Here is an 18799-nt window from a genome sequence, read left to right as displayed (position 1 = left end):
TTTGAGGCGCAAGTGGGCTAAATTGTGGATTGTCTAACAGATTTGAATCAAATTTGGTACTGCTGTAGGGACACATAGGGACACTTCAAGGGCGTATTTTGTAATGATATCATCCACCCTGATTCAAGATTGTGGACACATGAACATCTGAGGTGCAATTGGGAACCGGTTGGGACCAAATTTGGTACAGTTCTAGGGATGCATAGGGACACCTCAAACACATAGTTAGTGATATCATCTGCCCCAATTCAAGATGGCAGACTCATGAACATTTGAGGCGCAAATGAGCTAACTTGTGAACTGCCTAACTCATAGTAGTGTGCCCGAACCGGTCCGGCGGCCATTCCAAAGAATGGCCGAACTGCCGGACCGGTCCGGCCCTGCCTGGTTCGGGTCCGGGTGGGGGGTATGCCTTTAAGGGCGGGAGGGCTTGCTTAGCCCTCCCGCCTCCTTGCCCCGCCAGCGCCCGTATTTTCTAGTATAGGGGCGCTGGAAACCAGCCGCCCCCCTGCCGCCGCCGCGGCGAAAGAACTCCCAATGCCAGCCCTCCCTCCCTCCCAGCTAGCTGCCCGCCCGCCCACCCGGTCACCCGCTCACTGCTCACCCGATAGGAAACGAGAGGAGCTCCGGCACAGAGCTCCTCTCGTTTGGAAGGCCTCCGGCATAATGGTATTTTGCGCGTGCCGCAAAGCACGCCGTTCGCTGGAGGCCCGGTCTACCCGCCGGGAAAGGGCCGGGTAGACCGGGCCTCCGATCGCTGGGTAGACCGGGCCTCCGGCGATCAGAGGCCCGGTCTACCCGGCCCTTTCCCGGCGGGTAGACCGGGCCTCCGGCGAATGGCGTGCTTTGTGGCGCGCGCGCGCGCGCGCAAAACACCATTATGCCGGAGGCCTTCCAAACGAGAGGAGCTCTGTGCCGGAGCTCCTCTCGTTTCCTATCGGGTGAGCGGTGAGCGGGTGAGCGGGCGGGCGGGCGGGCAGCTAGCTGGGAGGAAGGGAGGGCTGGCATTGGGAGTTCTTTCGCCGCCGCCGCGGCAGCGGCGGGGCGGCTGGTTTCCAGCGCCCCTATACTAGAAAATATGGGCGCTGGCGGGGGCAAGGAGGCGGGAGGGCTAAGCAAGCCCTCCCCGCCCTAAAAACAAGGCCCCCCTTCGGTGCCAGTCCGGACTTCTCCGGACCGTGCACATCACTACTAACTCAGGGTTTCTTAACCTTGGGCCCCCAGATGTTGTTGGACTACAACTCCCCTAAATCCCCAGCCACAAGGGCCATGTCTGGGGATTCTGGGAGTTGTAGTCCAGCAACATCTGGGGGCCCAAGGTTAAGAAACCCTATCCTAGATTATGCCTTAGTCATATTTGTTTTTACTACTGGATCCAAATTAACTACTGCTTTCATTAAAGCACCACCACCACCCCTGGCCCCCCAAAAATCATTACATCTTAAAATCCAAAAAGTAACTTTTTTTGTCATAACTTTACAAAGACAGAAAGGTGGTTGCTGGGGGTGGGGATGGGGGGGGGAGTTAAATATTCTTAAAGCAAAAATTCCAAGACACTCTTCTTCATCAATTAAGGTTCCCCCTCAACCCCTGCAAACTGCCTGCTACATTAAAATGTCATTAAAAAAGCGAAGAGAACAAGTAGCATATACTATTTTCCAAGGAAAAGGGAAATGCATTTACACACAAAGAATAAAATGTACTCAAATGAATGTGCTTCAAATGCTACAAGATAGTACTAATTAAAGTGAAAACTAAACTCTGATTAACTAATGATTTTAGTAATGACTTAATAATAATGACTTTAGTGCAATATTAATGGCAAAAAAATTTAAGCATAAAAGCAGCCTGGGTAAAAAGGTCAATTAAAAAAAACTATCAGAGGCTCACTGGGTGGGGGAAGGGTAGGTAAGAGATAAGTAACTTGGTTACTGAGCCAATGTCAAGCCATTTATCCCCTAGCTCTGGTCACGTGACCAGTCTCAAGGCAGAACAAAAGGCCTTTGCTAGGAAGTCTACAAGGAGGACTTTAAGAATTTAAGCACAACATACAAAGTATCCTTCCAATTAATCTTAAAACTGTGACATCACCAATAAAAAAAAGAAATAAGCTCAATCATGCAACTATGTTGTGCCTTCTACTATTCAATAAAAAAGCAACATGCCTTAAATAGACCTGATCCAGGAGACAGCAAGGCAACTCCTACATCTAAACCTAGGCAAGAACATCTTCTATATTAGTAATAGTAAGCGATCTTTTTCTGTTCATTTGGACAGTTCAAGATTAGCTACCATTATGTAGCCTGAAAAGAGTTATTTCACTCTAAAGCCTTCACACACAAAATTCAGTTACATTACCAGTATGCCTACTTGGTCATTATCAAAAAAGATGTTGGTTTTTTTACATGTTTGACCATTCGCACAATTACAGACAACAAAAACTACACATTACAATTTTAATTCACTTCAATTCTTTGAACAGTTATGAACAAAGATACCTGCTTTATTTAGGATTAAACCTTTGAACAGTCAAAGTGTGGCTTAAAACTTTTACAAAAATGGTAAAGGCAGCCTATTTGAAAGAATAAGAGAGAGGCTTTAGTTTCTCCTCCCCACGCTATTTAGTTTTGTTCAAAGGGAGATGTGTTTCCTTCTGGTGTACATTCTTTTCTTACATCTTCCACTCACCTTTGGAAATCTGGGCAGAAAAACTATAAGTTATTCATACTTCCTGTGTGAAGACCATTTTCGTGACCTCCGTGCATGCATACCAGCTATTTGCGTCACCATGCAAATTGCACAGCAACATGAATAGTCCATACACATGCACCGAGGTAATGAAAATGGCCTCTGTGCATGCGCAGAGGCCCAAATCAGGTCGTCATTTGAGCGTTTGGGTGGGGTGAAGGAGAAACCGTCTTAATCTTAAGGGTAAAAGGAAGCCTTTCTCCCCACCCCCCATTCCCCACATTTACTGGGAATACCCTTTACTTGTAAAGGGGAATCCTCACTGCATTTCCCTTTACAAGTAAACTCCTGAGCTGGTCCACGAGCTGGTTCGGCCTGGCTCGATGGCCAGCATGGGCCAGGGCAATTTGAATTTGAACTGAGCCAGCCCTATGGCCGGCTCAAATGCCTCTAACTCCTGCATCCCTAACACCTATTCTCACAACAGATAAAAGGAATCATAAGCTGTACACAGACAAGACAGCTCCACAAGGAGAAAGCAGCAGTGTCCATGTGCAAAAATGTGAAGCAGAGAAGACAGTTTTACTGCACCTTGAACTTCTGGTTTGGGTACAGGTAGACCTCGTTATCCACATGGGTTCTGTTCCTGCTGATTTCAGCAGATAATGAGACCGAGTCAATGGCAATTGGAGGAGGAAGATTCCTGGAGGCAAAGAACAGCTAACATGGCTAAATACCACCCGCAAACTTCCTCCCGCAAACCAGCCAGCACCAGAAGACCCTTCCACTGTGCAAAGGAATGATACAAACACGCCACTAACATGAAGCAGGCATGCCACTAACCATGATGGAGCTTACAGAGAACTATCCACCAATTTTGGAGGGCACCTCAACCTGGTGCAAAGACTTCATAGCCAGGGAATTCAGAGCCCTCCTACCCACCCTGCCTCTCGTGCCTCCGCTCACCGCAAGAGCCCCTGCCAAGCCTTTCTCCACCTACTCCCCAGAATCTAGCCCATTCCAGCAGGGGAGAGGGTTTGCTTTATCCCCAGAGTGGCGCGATCATGTAAACCTTGTCCGAGAGAGTCCCTCCCAGGAGAGCTCCCTCCAGGCTGATCCTTCCAGTTCACCCTCCACCCATGCCTCCTGCCCCCACCCACACCCTAGCTTCTCCTCCAGCCCATCCCCCCTTCCTAATACCCCATTCTCTGAGACTGAGGAAAGAGAGATATCAGATGAGGAGACACCTAACCAGGCATATTCCTAGCCACACAGTTTGATGTACTTATAGCAAAAGCGAGACAAACCATCAATGCAATAGCTTCCCTGGAAACTCCTACCTCTAACCAAGGGCTAGATCAGAAAGTGTTCCCATCCACCTCATCTATTCCCTCAGTTCCCTTCCCTTGGCTATTTCATTCAACTGTGACAGTGGAATGGAACACATCTTTTGCCCACAAACCCACCTTTCCTTTCCCCCCAAGTTATACTCACTTCCACAGAAGATCTCCTCTTTCTTGGTTCCCCCCGTGGTAGATGCACCAGTCGCACAACTGGTGGCCAGGGCAATAGTTAATAAGGAGGGAGAAGAACAATTAAAGATCCCTGAGGATAAAAGCGAATTCCTCCTCAGAAAGACTCATGACGCTTCAGCTACTGTGATAAAGGCTGCAGCTGCAGACACCATATTTGCTAGAGACTCTGTTCTCTGGGCTATGGAACTGGCACAACAGGTGTACCCCAAAAACACCAAGCTATGCCAAGGAATTAAGAAGATGGCCAAATGGCTGTCTTTATGGCAGATCCTAGCTTAGACTGCATAAAATGTGCCTCCAGAGCCATGGTTTCTGCAGTGGCTGTGAGGAGATGCCTTTGGCTTAAACACTGGAAAGTAGACTCAAAGCCAAAATTGAATTTAGCGTTGACGGCATTCTAAGGGACCAAATTTATTCGGGGAAGCTCTGGAAATAGGAGAGCTGGTCTTCTGGTAGCAAGCATGACTTGTCTCCTTAGCTAAGCAGGGTCTACCCTGGTTGCATATGAAAGGGAGACTTGGTGTGTGAGCACTGCAAGATATTCCCCTCAGGGGATGGAGCCACTCTGGGAAGAGCATCTAGGTTCCAAGTTCCCTCCCTGGCATCTTCAAGATAGGGCTGAGAGAGATTCCTGCCTGCAACCTTGGAGAAGCCTCTGCCAGTCTGTGTAGACAATACTGAGCAAGATAGACCAATGGTCTGACTCGGAATATGGCAGCTTCCTATGTTCCTATGACCCTATCATTGTGGAAAGACAGTATAAAAAGAAGGCCATGCCAGCTGCCAGAACGGAAGCCTGTAGACAGTTAAGGAGCAATACTCCTTTTTGCTCTTCATTTAGACAACTGGCTACTAATCAGGCAGTTCCTTTTGTGAAAACAAGAATGCCAATGCCAGATCAGCAGGCTGCCATCCATGGCAGCATCACCCCAGAGGTGCATTCCGCTGACAGTTCAACACACAGTTTCAATCCTCCTCCTTCCAGGCCCACAAACAATGATGGCTCACAGGTTGGGGGGTAGGCTTTTTCACTTTGCAGAGGCCTGGTCAGCAGCCACCTCTGACTGCTCGGTGGTTAGGACCGTGTCTGAGAGACTGTCCCTAGAATTCTCCTCTCCAACCCCACCCCCCAATCGCTTCATTGTCACCCCATCCCCTAAAAATCTGGACAAGCAGCGCCAAATGTTACAAATGATCCATCACCTCCTCCAGTAAGGGCTATCAAGTCAGTACCATTGACAGACTCATGTCAGGGCGTGCATTCAGTTCTATTTTTGGTCCCCAAAAAGGACAACTCATGGAGAGTGGTCTTGGACCTAAAAACCCTAAACCGGTTCATCCTCAAGCAACCCTTCCAGATGGAGTCTCTCAAGACCATTAAGGAGGCAGTGAAGGACAAGGAATTCCTAGCATCAGTAGATCTGTCAGAAGCACACCTGGCCCAAGAAACCACCAGTCTGATTGCCCAATTAAAACCTTGCAAGGCGCTTGGGCTCGATATGATTCCCAGGGAACTATTAAAGGCAGAGACTGACTGGTGGGCACCAGTCTTAGCAAATCTTTTTACTGATATTGATCAAGTCGGCCATATCCCTGAAAACTGGAATACAGCTGTTATTGTCCCCATTTTCAAGAGCAGTCTGAACTCCAGCCCCTCCAACTATCACCCAATAAGCTTGCTGAGCATAATCAGTTAAATGTATGTGAGACATTTGTGCCACAAGTTTATTGACTGGGCAGAACAGAATAATATCCTTAGAGATGAACAGGCTGGCTTTCGAGCTGACCAGTCTACATTGGATCAGGCCTTGATTTTGTGCCACCTTGTGGGAAAGTATTCCAATAACAATTCTCCTTCATATGTGGCTTTTATTGATTTTAAAGCTGCCTTCGACTCAATTCATCGATCCCGTCTTTGAAGCAAATTGCCAAGACTTCTATAGCTCTACATTTACTCTCTCTCACTCGTATACTGTATGAAAACACCTTTTTGAGAGTTAAGTGCGATAATATTGGTCATCTGTCAGACCCAGTCTCTAGACAGGAAGGGGTTAAGCAGGGCTGTATTTTAGCACCTTTCTTATTTAATTTTTATATTAATTTCTTAATCCCCCTTCTAGATAACCCTGATATTTACCAGCCCAAACTAGCAGGTAGACCCATTTCTACAATACCCTATGGCGATGATGCGGCTATATTATCCACAACTCTCGTCGGCATACGGAGAGCTTTGAGAATACTCACACAATTTTGTGATGAATTTTTGGTCTCTTGCCAAATAGCACAAGTTAATAACAAATTAACACCCAGAAGTCAAAACTTGTGCTATTTGGCAAGAGACCAAAAATTCGTAAATGGGTAATCAATGGCTGCAGGGTTATAATAATATAATATATATTTATTTCGGTCATAGACCAGTAAAATAAAATTTTAAAAAACAGATAAAAATGAAAATAGGAACAACAATAGAAAGTTCATTACACCATGTGAGTCCGCATTTGACATATTATATAGCAAAATTATATAGCCACCGTATCTACAACATCAGAATTTAGGTTGGTAAGCAGATAATCTAAATAAAATTCATCTTGATGACCCGGGAAATTATTCAAGAGCAGGGCTATTAATTTACATCTTACTTCTCTATAGTGATCACAGTACAACAGGACATGAGCGGTTGTTTCGATATGGCTGCAGGGTTCAACAGGTCAAAATTTACAAATATTCAGGCCTTGTCTTCCATGCTAGGGGATCATGGAAACCTCAATGTATGTGGCAGCAAACACGCAGGCGTGTAGCTGTGGTATTAAAAAAAAATTACACCAAAGGGGATTACTATACACCAGCGGCGCTTAGGGTGTACCAGGCCAAAATTTTGGCTCAAATGTTATATGGGATTCAGATCTACCTCACAGGTAATTTCCATTCATAAGAAGTTGTCCAGGCGGGATTTCTCCAGGCCATTTTTCATCTTCCTAGATGTGTTTCAAATGCTACTCTGCATTTGGAATGTGGAGTAATCAGAATCAAAGCACAGGCATGGCTTTGTACGGTTAATTTCTGGCTCAAACGCCACGCCCGCCTATTGGGCCTTGTGCCCTTAGTTTTGAAAGATGAATTTCAGTAATCTTGGAGTAAGAGCTTGCAGGTTACTCTAGGTAAATGTGGGTTCTCAAGGCAATATCTTTGTGCCCTGATGTTGCCAAAAAGATCATCAATCGGAGAGTGTTAGATATGGAGAAACTAAGGGACCTAAGCCTGGTTACTTCCGAAAACACCCTAGGTAGCTTTCCAAATTACCCTCAGCCTGCAGCATACCTCACTTGCCTGACCACATTAAGTCAAAGGAGAGCATTTTCACAAGCATGATTCAATGTGTTGCCTTCTGCCTCCTTAGACGGGAGATTTAAAGGAATTCCCTTAAGTAATCGGTTATGCCCATGTGTTGGGGGTTGCTATTGAGACGGTAGCCCATATTTTACTACACTGCTTTCTATAAGACAATCTGGATAGAACCATTATTAAAACAGGCCGGGTCACTTGGATGATCGTTTTGTTTCTCACTTTTTAAATGGATAGTCACATGGAGGTCACAGAGAGGTCAGCAAGATTTTGTGCAACGGCTAGCAAATTGAGAGAGAACAACTCAACTGTGAGTTTTTAAAGTCACTTTTATTTAAGTTATTATTCTGAACTTTTGTGTTATGTTTTATGCTGTATTCTGTTTTATTATCTGGTCATGGACCGTAATAAACTATTCAATTCAGAAGCACACCTACACACACCTATCCACCCAGATCACCAAAGCTTTCTCAGGTTCTCCTTCGACAACAGACACTTCCAGTACTGGGCAATGCCCTCTATCCTCAGTTCTGAGGGTATTCATGAAAGTCATCATAACTCTAATTGCCCTCATGAGCACATGAGCATTTCACATCCATCCATACATGAAACATCTCCTGATCCGGTCTTCATCCCTAGTCCGAGCTCAGGGGGACATCCAGACCACCCTATGGCTTCTTTGGTCACACGGTTTTGTAGTGAACTGACAAATGAGCTCTCTGCAACCTACTCAAAGACTCCTCCACCTAGGAGCCGTCTTCAACACCCTCAAGTGCCTAATATCTCTCTCTCCAGAGCAGAGGAAGAAGATAGCATCCCTCACCGCAGTCATGCTGGGCAACCTCATGACACTGGCCAAGCTCCTGGGCTCCATGCCTCAACTGCACACCCTGGGCCAGGTGGCACTCTCACACCTTGCAATGGTTCCTCCTCCCCTACCAGGACCAAATCATAACATGTACACAGATACTGCTACCAAACCCACTCACACTGTGCATCCCCCTGCACTGGTGGCAGTCCTCAGCCCTGGCAAAGGAGCTACCGCTGAACCCCAACCCCACGGGTCATTATAACCACAGATGTCAGTCTCACAGGCTGGGGAGCTCACCTCCTCCATCACTACATACAGGGCAGATGGCACCCAAGGGAGCAAGGGAAAGCCATCAACCTGCTAGAACTCAGAGCCATCCGCCTAGCACTAATACATTTCCTTCTACACATCAAGCACTGCTATGTCCTCGTCCGGATGGACAACATAACAGCAAAGTCTCTCATAAACAACCAGAGCAGCACAAGGGTCCAGAACTCTCATGACAGAGACTCTTCAACTTGGACAGAAAGGTATCTTCTCTCCATGACTGCCAAACACCTGAGCAGTGTCTCCAACCAGAGGGCAGACTGGTTCAGCTGCCAGAGGGTGAACCCAGTGGAGTGGTCCCTGAATCCGGAGATATTCAACATGATGACTGAAGTCTTGGACTATCCAGTGCTAGAACTCTTCGCCACCCACAGCAACAGACAACTACCCAGATTCTTCTCCCAGTTTACTACCCCACAAGTGGAGGTGATAAATGCCCTCTCAGTCTGGTGGCATCCTGTACACATTCCCTCACATGGTGATTACTGCCAAAGTAATTCAAAAACATTGTCAGGAGAAAGCCATCCTAATCCTCCAGGCACCCTTCTGGCCACGGTGACCGTGGTTGGCCGACCTCATCTCACTATCCATCCGTCCTCCATGGCCTCTTCTGAGACGTCCAGATCTACTATTGCAGGGCCCAGTTCTTCACTCCAACCCAGACTGGCTCCAACTCAACATCTGGATGTTGAGCACATAACGTCTTAGCCTCTAGGAGACCACAGAATAACAGACTCTACAGGACTACCTGGATGGCCTTCTCACGCTGGGCCAGAAGGAGGGCCTCCATCCCACCACGGCAAGCATTCCAGATGTACTGGCATTCTTACAGGCTGGTTTCAATCAGGATCTCTGTCCGAGTACCCTCCGCAGACAGACGTCCACTCTGGCCTTCATCCTGGAGTGGAATGCTCAAGGTTCCCCACTTCTCCATCCTCATATCAGACGTTTCCTAAAAGGAGCAAACAATCTGGCGCCTCCTCCCATACACAGAATTTCCTCATGGAATAAGGTCCTCAATGCACTCACTCAGCCCCCCTTCAAGCCTTTAAGAGATTTGTCCCTCAAGGTACTCTCGTACAAGGTACTCTTCTTGATAGCTATTACCTCCGCCTGCAGGGTCTCTGACCTAGGTGCCTTATCTATCCGTAAAGAACTCTGCATCTTCCAAAGAGAGACACTCATCCTCTATCTGGATCCGACCTTCATTCGCAAGATGAACTCAACCTTCCATCACTCTCAGCTGGTGGTCTTGCCTTCCTTTTGTCCTTCCCTGGTAAGAGCCCTACGCATATACATGGGGAGGACAAACACATTCCAGAAGTCCGATTCTCTCTTCATATCCTTCCAAGCCCCAACCTTGAGGAGCAGAGTCTCTAAAACCACTCTTTCTAAATGTATCAGTGACACCATATGCTTAGCCTATAAGACCTTGCAGATACCAGTACCACTATGAAGTACTGCCCACTTCACCAGAGGTGCCTCCACTCTGATGCCCTTTTCAGCCAGAGCCTCTCTGCAAACCATATGTCAGGCGGCTACCTGGTCCTTCGTCACCCTTTCATCAAACATGATAAGGTATCTTCTTTCCATACAGCGCAGGCAGCCCTCAGCTGTACCATGCTTCAGCAAGTCATCTAAACTTCCACTTCCCTCCTGGATTCCTTTTTCAGGTTCAGCTTGGGCATGTCCCATGATGGGCTCCAATGATGGAGGAAAAAGAGACATTTGTCTTACCTGTGAAGGGTTCTTTTTCACTGTAATCAGAGCCCATCTGTCCCTCCTGAAGAAGTTATACTTCCAACCTTTGATTTACCTAATCCACACACACACCCCTTTGGGGGTGGAGCGGTGCCAGTAGGGCTGGTGGAAGATGCCCAGGGTAGCAACCCTTACACCAGGACTGCTCAACTTAGGGCCCCCCAGCTGTTTTGGGACTTCAACTCCCATAATTCCCAGCCACAGTGGCCAACAGCCAGATATTATGGGAACTGTAGGCCAACATCTGCAGGAGGACCAAAGTTGAGCAGCCCTGCCTACTACCACATGCTTCACTTCATCAAAAGCAAAAGAATGAACAAGATGAAATATCAGTTTGGCTGAGCTAAGAAGGGACTGATTAAAGACAGTGTAATGCAGGCCTGCACAACGTAAGGCCCAGGGCCGGATTTGGCCTGCAGTGACTATTTTACTGGCCCCCAGGTATCCTGCAGCAACACAGGAGCTAGAAACTGCCTTATAGCGCCATCCTGTGCATGCTTTCTTAGAAATATGCTCCATTGGTGTGCCCAGTGAGGCTTACTCCCATGTAAGCATACCTAGCATTGCAGCCTGAAAGCAACAACAGTTTAGGGAGAGGAGAGGACTTGGCATTGGTTAGGGGCTGGCATGCACTCTAGGGGCCCCACTCATTGAGCAGGGACAGGACCTATATTCTCTGGTCACTATCCTGGGAAAAGATCCACAAGTAACTAATAATATTTTTAATTTTAATGTAATAATGTGCTAAAAATTGACCTCGGCCCCTGCATGTTGTAGATGATTCTGGCCCACCGGGGCATTTGAGTTGTGCAACCCTGGTGTAACAAAACTGCCTAGAATCTATGTTAATTCTTAACCTTGTGAAATGAAAAGACAAATGCAAATATTTAGCTGTCAGTGAAACAAAAAAAGCCACTGACCCAGAATGACTCTCAACAGTGAGCAATACCTTCCAATTCATCATCAGAATACCTGCAAAAGGTGTGTTTCAGAGTCAACCACCCACACAATGCTTTCTTTTCTAACCCTATGCCAGTAGAACATTTATTTTCCAAAGAAAAGCATTTTATATCCTCATCGCTTAATTATTGCATAAAATGAGCATTTAACTATATTTTAAATGAAAATTTAACCAGTGCATAATCATGCACAGACATTAGTTATATATGTTTTGTGTTTTTCATTAATTCATATTAAAATTAGTGTTTTCATGAGGCTGCCATCATCCACATTTGGTTTCACTAACACTACTTTATCCACGATAAAGCTTTAATATCCAAGCGACACTTTGCATATCAGATTTCTCCATTTCTTAGAACTCTAGTTTACTTTTCATATCTATGATGTTTTGTAAGCTGTGAGAGCATGTGCTCAGGCAGCTACCTGACAGGCACCTAGACACTGTTCATGTCTAATTGTGGCACAAAATATTGTGGGGGTGGGGGAGCCACTACATGCATGACTGTAAACTTTACAACAGAGCTAGATTAAGGAAAATATAACCCATGAAGCAACTTAAGCTGTATCCAACCATCATGTGGCCAAGCACCACATGAAAGTGACACAGCCTTGAATAACTTCTCCATCAGCAAGCATGCCAGCCATTTATTATTAGTTCCTTTTATATCCCACATTTTCTCCAAGAAGCTCAAGGTGACATACGGTGCTTTCTTCCCCGCAACCCTTGATTGACCTGTGGAGGTGTATTAGACTGAAACACAAGCCCTATTCAAACATTATGTACAACACACAATCTGTGAACAGTGTACTTACATACAGATCTATATGCACATACTGTACAGATATTCACACACTGGGTTCAACCCATCTACAACAGTATATTTTCTGTCACTATAGGTTAATATTTAAGGTGAACGTACACAGCCATTCATACAAACATAAGTATGGACACCTGTGCACATGCACAGCATTATGTCTGAACATGGCCAACAGTGATTAGTCAAAAGTCAACCAGTGACTTCATGACTGAGTGGGGATTTGAACAAGGGTCTCGTTGCTCCTAGTTTGACACTAACCACTATACCACACCAGAGTTCCCCTTAATTTTTTTCATCAATAAGTGGAATAAATTTTGTTCAGGGAGGCAGTATTAAAGCAGTGGGCACACATGTGCATTATGTGCCACTACAGAATACACACACCATAAATATGGAAGGAAACAAGTTATCTTACAATTCTATTTATAAAACCGAAGTTTTACTTACTTTCACTTCACATTTATTAAATAATAAAAACATTTAGCTTAGCTTAACAACAACCTGAACTATACTTAAACAGTTATTGGAAGTGATAATAATACTGGCTGAAGAAGAACTGGATCATGGGCAGCATTGGACTGAAAACATTCAGTTTTCTCAGTGTCATGGATTGAATGGGAGGGGGAAGAGAAAGTGGGAAGAAGACAGAGAAAGAAAAGAGTTTGGACTAGGAATGTGCGAACTGGTTCACCATCGAACTGGGCCTGTGTGAAGGCTTGTCCTTCAGCCTAACAGGGCCCAGTTAAGTTAGACTTAGAATTGAACACATCAGGCCAGCTCAGAGGTTCTAAACTGCAAACAAACAAACAAACAAAACTCACTCGGCTGTAATGCTGGCCTCTGGGAGGGGAACTGCAGCAGCCACCGGGGGGGGAGTGTCTCAGAAGGTTCCCCCCTCCCCTGCCAGCCTACCCCCAGTCCTTTTCGGGCCATTTACAGGACTTCCCAGCCATCTGCCTGCTCACAGCGGCCATTTTAAAGACTGCTGCACATGCGCACTGGCCATTTGCATGCCCGGTGACCCGGGAAGGGGGAACCTTCTGAGACACACATACACCCACAGCCGCTCCCCCTTCCGGAGACCAGCATTACGACCCAGACCCATGGTGAGATTTTTTTTAAAACAAATTTTGCAATTATAACCTGAACCAGCTCGAACCCAAGCCAAACAGGGGTTCTAGTTCGGAGTGCCAAAACCAAACATGCCCAATCTGGTTTAAGTCCAGTCTGGACTCTAACTGAACCAGGCAAACCGGTTTTGTGCACACCCCTAGTTTGGACATTATATGGGGGAAATCCATTATGTTTAGGGGAAATTATATTTTATGTCCAGCATCATTCATGTTTATCATAACATGATCAGGGATTTAAAAGAACTAGCCCAGACAGATGTAAGTAGCAAGCACACAGTTTAAGCCTCCCATTCCACCCTTTCCCATTCTGCTAAAATAAAAACAGCTTGGCTAAGCCTGAATAAAACACATCATCTCCATTAATGTGACCATCTCCTCCAGTTAACAAGGTACAAAGTGTAATCTTTTTCAATGCTGTGCAAAACTTTCTAGCAATATCCCAAAGCGCAACAAAATAATGAGCACAAAACAATCAAAAAATTGTTTGAAAACATGCAGGTAATATCAGCTGAACATTAAAACAGTTTTGCTGCAATTTTCCATACAGAAGCAAGACCCTTTCCCTGTACAACTCCTTATTGGTTTTCAAGCCCCTCTAATTTATGCGTTTATATCCTTTTCAAGATGTACCCCAAGCCCTGCCATTCCACACACCACCACTGATACATCAAGGCGATGGAAGTGGGTAGATGGAGGATAGGAGGAATTCAAGTTCCCTTCTTATCATAGTAGTTCCAGGACTGAAATTTAAAAATGCACTCCAAGAGATGGTGCCCTCCTTGTCACCTCCCTTAGCTGCCCCAAGGAGAGTTTATGGGAAATTTGAATCATCCTGCCTGCCTGCCCTCTCCTCACCACAGAGAGAAACCATGAGAAGGGGGACTGTACATGGTACACCTGGGGAGGCTGAGTGGAGAAGAGCAGCCAAAGAAACACCCAGAAGAAGAGCAACAGGATCCACAAAGCTGGAGCAGCCATGGAGCTGTTGAGAGTAAAGATCAGCTGCAACTCCACAGCCAGGGAGATACTGAGAGATGTGTGGTGGCAGGGTGGGGGGTCTCCAAGAGGGATCTCTGAGATGACAAGGCCATGCAGAAAATGTTGTCTGGTTACACAGCTCCGTCCCAAGGCTACTGGCAGGGATCACACGTGTTCCATCCGCCTCTCACCACCCCCACCCCGCTACCATTTTTCACCCCACCACCATGTTCTGGTGGAGAAATCAGCTCTCCCACTTTTATTGTGGCAAGAGCCTATTGGAAATGCAATGGGCAGCCCATTCAGACCACCTATATTGAGGCCCCATGGGCTACACCACTGTCTCCTGCCCTCTGAGCCCTATATATGTGAAGAATAATTGCAAGAACAGGCTATACTTAACTTTTAGTAAATGATTCTCTTGAAATACATATATATCTGTAGGTGTCCTACATGCTTGGAAGCCAGAAAGACGGAGTCAAATTACTGCTAGTGATTAATCGATTTTGTCAGTTAATAATACATGGTCAATTGACAAATATTTGTTCAAATATGGTTAAAATTGGAAAATGCAATCAAGCATCTAAAACATAAATTTATGCTAACAATTAAATTCTAAACATTTCTAATCAATTATTTATTTTTAACTTATATGGCCGTAAGTTAATGTTAGTGAGGTGTGTGAAAACCATTAAACTGATAGGATCATTTCTTTTTTCCTTATGTCCCAGAAGCAGTTAGAGCAGTTTCGATTTTTTTTAAAAGGAAATAGAAAGACATGCAGACAATTTTTAGATATAGTTGTGGTGCATGACAGGTTGTGCCTTAGTGAAGTATGATGACCCATGCAAGGAAGCAAGAAGTCTTCACTCTTGCTTTGGTTAACAGATGGCCTAAGAAAGGCAAGTTAAAAGTTGGCTGAAACCTACAAAAAGTTATTCCGGCCTTCGTAAAATATTTGACTACAGGAGCTTTTGTTTACAAAGAAAAAGGTCAACTGGCAGAAGTTCTAACCTTACACATAATTAAATATCAAATGAAGGCTAATATTAAAGTCATGTTTATACCCTCAATATTATACAATGTATACTTTCAATATAGTAACTGGAAAGATGAAAAAGGATGAGGAAACCTTCTGCTCAGTAGAGCAGAAGTGGATAGAGAGGTTACTTAAGACTTCTACATTAAAATATAAGCCACTATACTTCAACCATTTATATTAAAGAGCTGTCATGTTTAGGCAAAATTGTCAACACCATAGCTATTATAATTTTAATTAATTTCTCATGAACGTAGCCCATTATTTCATGGGATGCTCTGAAGTTATCAAATTTAAAAAGAATGCAACGACTCTATTCTGCATCTGAAAACCTCTGTTGTGCCTTCTCCATTGAACGGACCTACATACTGTGGGACCATTGGGGAGGATTTTCAGCTTAATTAACACCAAGGACACAACATTAATTCCTCACCATCATTCATTTCATGTTGAACACCACTTATATTGTTAAGTAGAAGTGCCTGAAGCCATAAGAGAAGGAACTGGACATGCAAGTGGCAAAGTTGCAATTAAACAAATGCCACATCAAACTAAAAATGCAGTGACCTCTTGATTAAAAACAAGATTGCAAAACCCATTTGGCTTGTATCAGAAGTTGCTAAAGAAATCTCCTCGATTTTGACACTATCAAAATAAGGCAACCCAAAGCCAACAGCAATGTATGTTAGAGTGCATTCCCCCACAATCTAGAATCAAACAATTTAAATCTGCATGGATAATTAATTATTCTGGATTGAGACCCTCTGACACCCATAAGGAATGAAGCAGGAAGGAGCAATGACTATTTTGCTTTGATCTGCGGTCTCACACAAGAAGTTCAATTACTGTTCTCTTTTTAATTACACAGGCAGGATTATCTGCGCTCTTGAGAGTCCTTTAATAAGCTCTATATGCTCCTCCCTGCGCTCCAATGACCAGTTTGGCTTTTCGCAAGTCACCGTCCACAAAACCCTGACAAACACTACACGTGCTGGTTAACAGGATCGTTCTTTGTGGCAACGCTGGCAGAAGAGTTAGTTAAGAAAAAGAGACAATATAGGAAGAGAGGAGTAGAAAGAAACTGAGGAAAGAAAAGGGAAGACATTACCTCAATTAGTAAAAATTATCTATAAAAATTATACTAGGAATATCCTCTTAGATGTTATTGTGCTCTATTAAGCTATGAATTAAGATGTTTTAGTGAATAGATTTGTACCACTGTTGAAGAAATAGTTTAAATAGTATCACTGGGAAACATGATTTAGATCAATTATTTAAATCAGGTTTTTCTCTTGGTGATTAAATCAATCACCTGAGGAAGAACAATTGGGAAGAAGTTCTTCTCATCTTGTATTATGTATAACATAATCAGGTAGCATTACTTCTAAATAGCACTCGACTAGTCACTGTACTGAGTCATAAAGGAAAATGTTCAGAAAAAGGTGAAACTATGATGGATTTGTTCATTGCCAATGCACAACTGCATGCAATCCTTTTTGAAATTGTTGCAATGTTGCCTATTATGTCTAGATGAAGATTAAAAAGAATACTGTACTTCCTTTTAATTTAAGACTTTGGGAAGGGCATATTTTCCACCACCAGGTTTAGCAATGACCACAAGTCAATGCATTTATTTTAGTAAGCCCTGATCTCATTCAAGTAGTAAGACACTATGGCTGCATTCAGACGTAATGGCTAATCGCAGTTAAAGGTGGAACTCCAAATCGGGCTGCAGATGTTCAAACTCCAGCTGCAGGAGAGGGGAGCTTCTCCCTGCTGCTTGGCCTACTAGGACAATCTCAGACAGCTCCACGGCCAGACTGTGGGCAAAGCATCCAGGACAACGGGTTGGCAATGATTTGCCATCATCTTGAAAAGGCCGTGCCAAGCATGATCGTGCATTTTCAGAGCGCTCTGCCCGCCAGCATCAGGGAAAGGGCATTTCAAGCCCTTTAAATGTCCTGCAATGCCAGCGCTTCTTCTGCCAGCGATTGCTCCGTCGCCTCCCCCGCCCCACAAGTAGCCACGCACCCTAAAAGCACCACACAGGAACAAATTCTCAAGGAGTTTTGGGACTGGAGCAGAAAATTCTACTTTCAGGACGGGGGGAGGAGTGTCCACATTTGCTAGTATGGGATATGCAGATGGGGGAGGGCAAAGGATACTGGGAGGGGCTGTCCCACAAAACCAGGGAGACTGTCATGAGGAGTGACCCCAGCAAAGCAGTCCATGCACAACCATCTGAAATGCGCTGTCTGGAAGCTTGCTTCCAAGCGGACTAGGCCTTTCATGAGAGGGCCAATCTAATGGGAATATGGCTGAGCTGTGCCATGCCGTGCCCACTGAAGGACAATTCCCACCCCATGGACTGCGAGCTCACAAGTTGAGCCCACCCACTTAATCACCAATGAATGCAAGGGGGTCCCCAACTCTCTCTGGTAAAAAATACAACTGGTTCTCCATTACCTCCCTCTCCCTGAAGCCTTGCACACATCCCCGAGAAGAACATAGGAACATATAGTGAGTCAGACCATTGGTCTATCTAGCTCAGTATTGTCTTCACAGACTGGCAGTGGCTTCTCCAAGATTGCAGGCAGGAATCACTCTCAGCCCTATCTTGGAGAAGCCAGGGAAGGAACCGGAAACCTTCTGCTCTTCCCAGAGTGGATCCATCCTCTGAGGGGAATATCTTGCAGTGCTCAAACATCAAGTCTCCCATTCATATGCAACCAGGGCAGACCCTGCTTAGCTATGGGGACAAGTCATGCTTGCTATTGGTGACTGCGAATGGCTGTTCTTTCCCCTTCCCTTGGATGGTTCTTCTCATGAGTTGTGTGGGGGTACCCCCGCAGCCTGGCACTCTCTTGAGCCAGTGTTTTTCACCCTGGGTTCAGATGGTAGAGCATTGCTGAGTCAGCTTCCTGGCCCTGTTCATGAGTAAGCAGAGAGACCACAAGATTTCCCCCAGGGAAAGACAAAACCTGTCCGCTTCAGAATCCTGCCCATGGCAGGCCCTCCAACAGTACAGGAGCACCCCCTCCCCCCAAAAAAGAATCCTCCCCATCCAGAGAAGGGATGCCTTATTCATGCTGGCTATCCCTGCAATCAGGGGACCCCTTTGCCAGGGCATAATCGCTTGCGAGGATGGTGGGGACACAGGGGTCAGGCACAGACCTTTAAACCCTTTCAAATTTCCTAGGTCCACCCACCCTGGCTCCATATGCAGATCTCTTGACACAGGGATTCCTGCAAGAGGAGAGCCCCTGCTTCTAGCTGGCTGTGGGCAGGATCCACACATCCCCACTTGGGTGTGCTGGCAGCAGGGCACAGGTTTTGACAGCAGCTTTGCAGCAGTTGCTGAGACCGGAACAGCACTCGCCAAAATACCCATCCCCATGGCATTCCTG

The 18799-nt window shown here is 45.4% G+C and overlaps 1 protein-coding gene and 1 long non-coding RNA gene across 5 annotated transcripts in view; one reads left to right on the top strand and one right to left on the bottom strand.

Annotated features, from left to right (window-relative positions):
* Positions 1–18799, bottom strand: part of MAP4K4 (mitogen-activated protein kinase kinase kinase kinase 4) — a 231311-nt gene that overhangs the window by 141626 nt on the left and 70886 nt on the right. The gene's annotated exons all lie outside the window — the stretch shown is intronic.
* The window catches only part of LOC128349752 (uncharacterized), a 41736-nt gene that overhangs the window by 14126 nt on the left and 8811 nt on the right, over positions 1–18799 (top strand). Inside the window, exon 2 of the long non-coding RNA XR_008318971.1 lies at positions 7803–7875. This is a non-coding gene — a long non-coding RNA (uncharacterized LOC128349752). The remainder of the gene's footprint in view (positions 1–7802; positions 7876–18799) is intronic.

This window comes from Hemicordylus capensis, chromosome 3 (assembly GCF_027244095.1).
Source record: "Hemicordylus capensis ecotype Gifberg chromosome 3, rHemCap1.1.pri, whole genome shotgun sequence".
NCBI classification, from domain to species: Eukaryota; Metazoa; Chordata; class Lepidosauria; order Squamata; family Cordylidae; genus Hemicordylus; species Hemicordylus capensis.
Note: the sequence above shows the minus strand (reverse complement) of the source record. Positions and strands in the feature narration are given on the sequence as shown.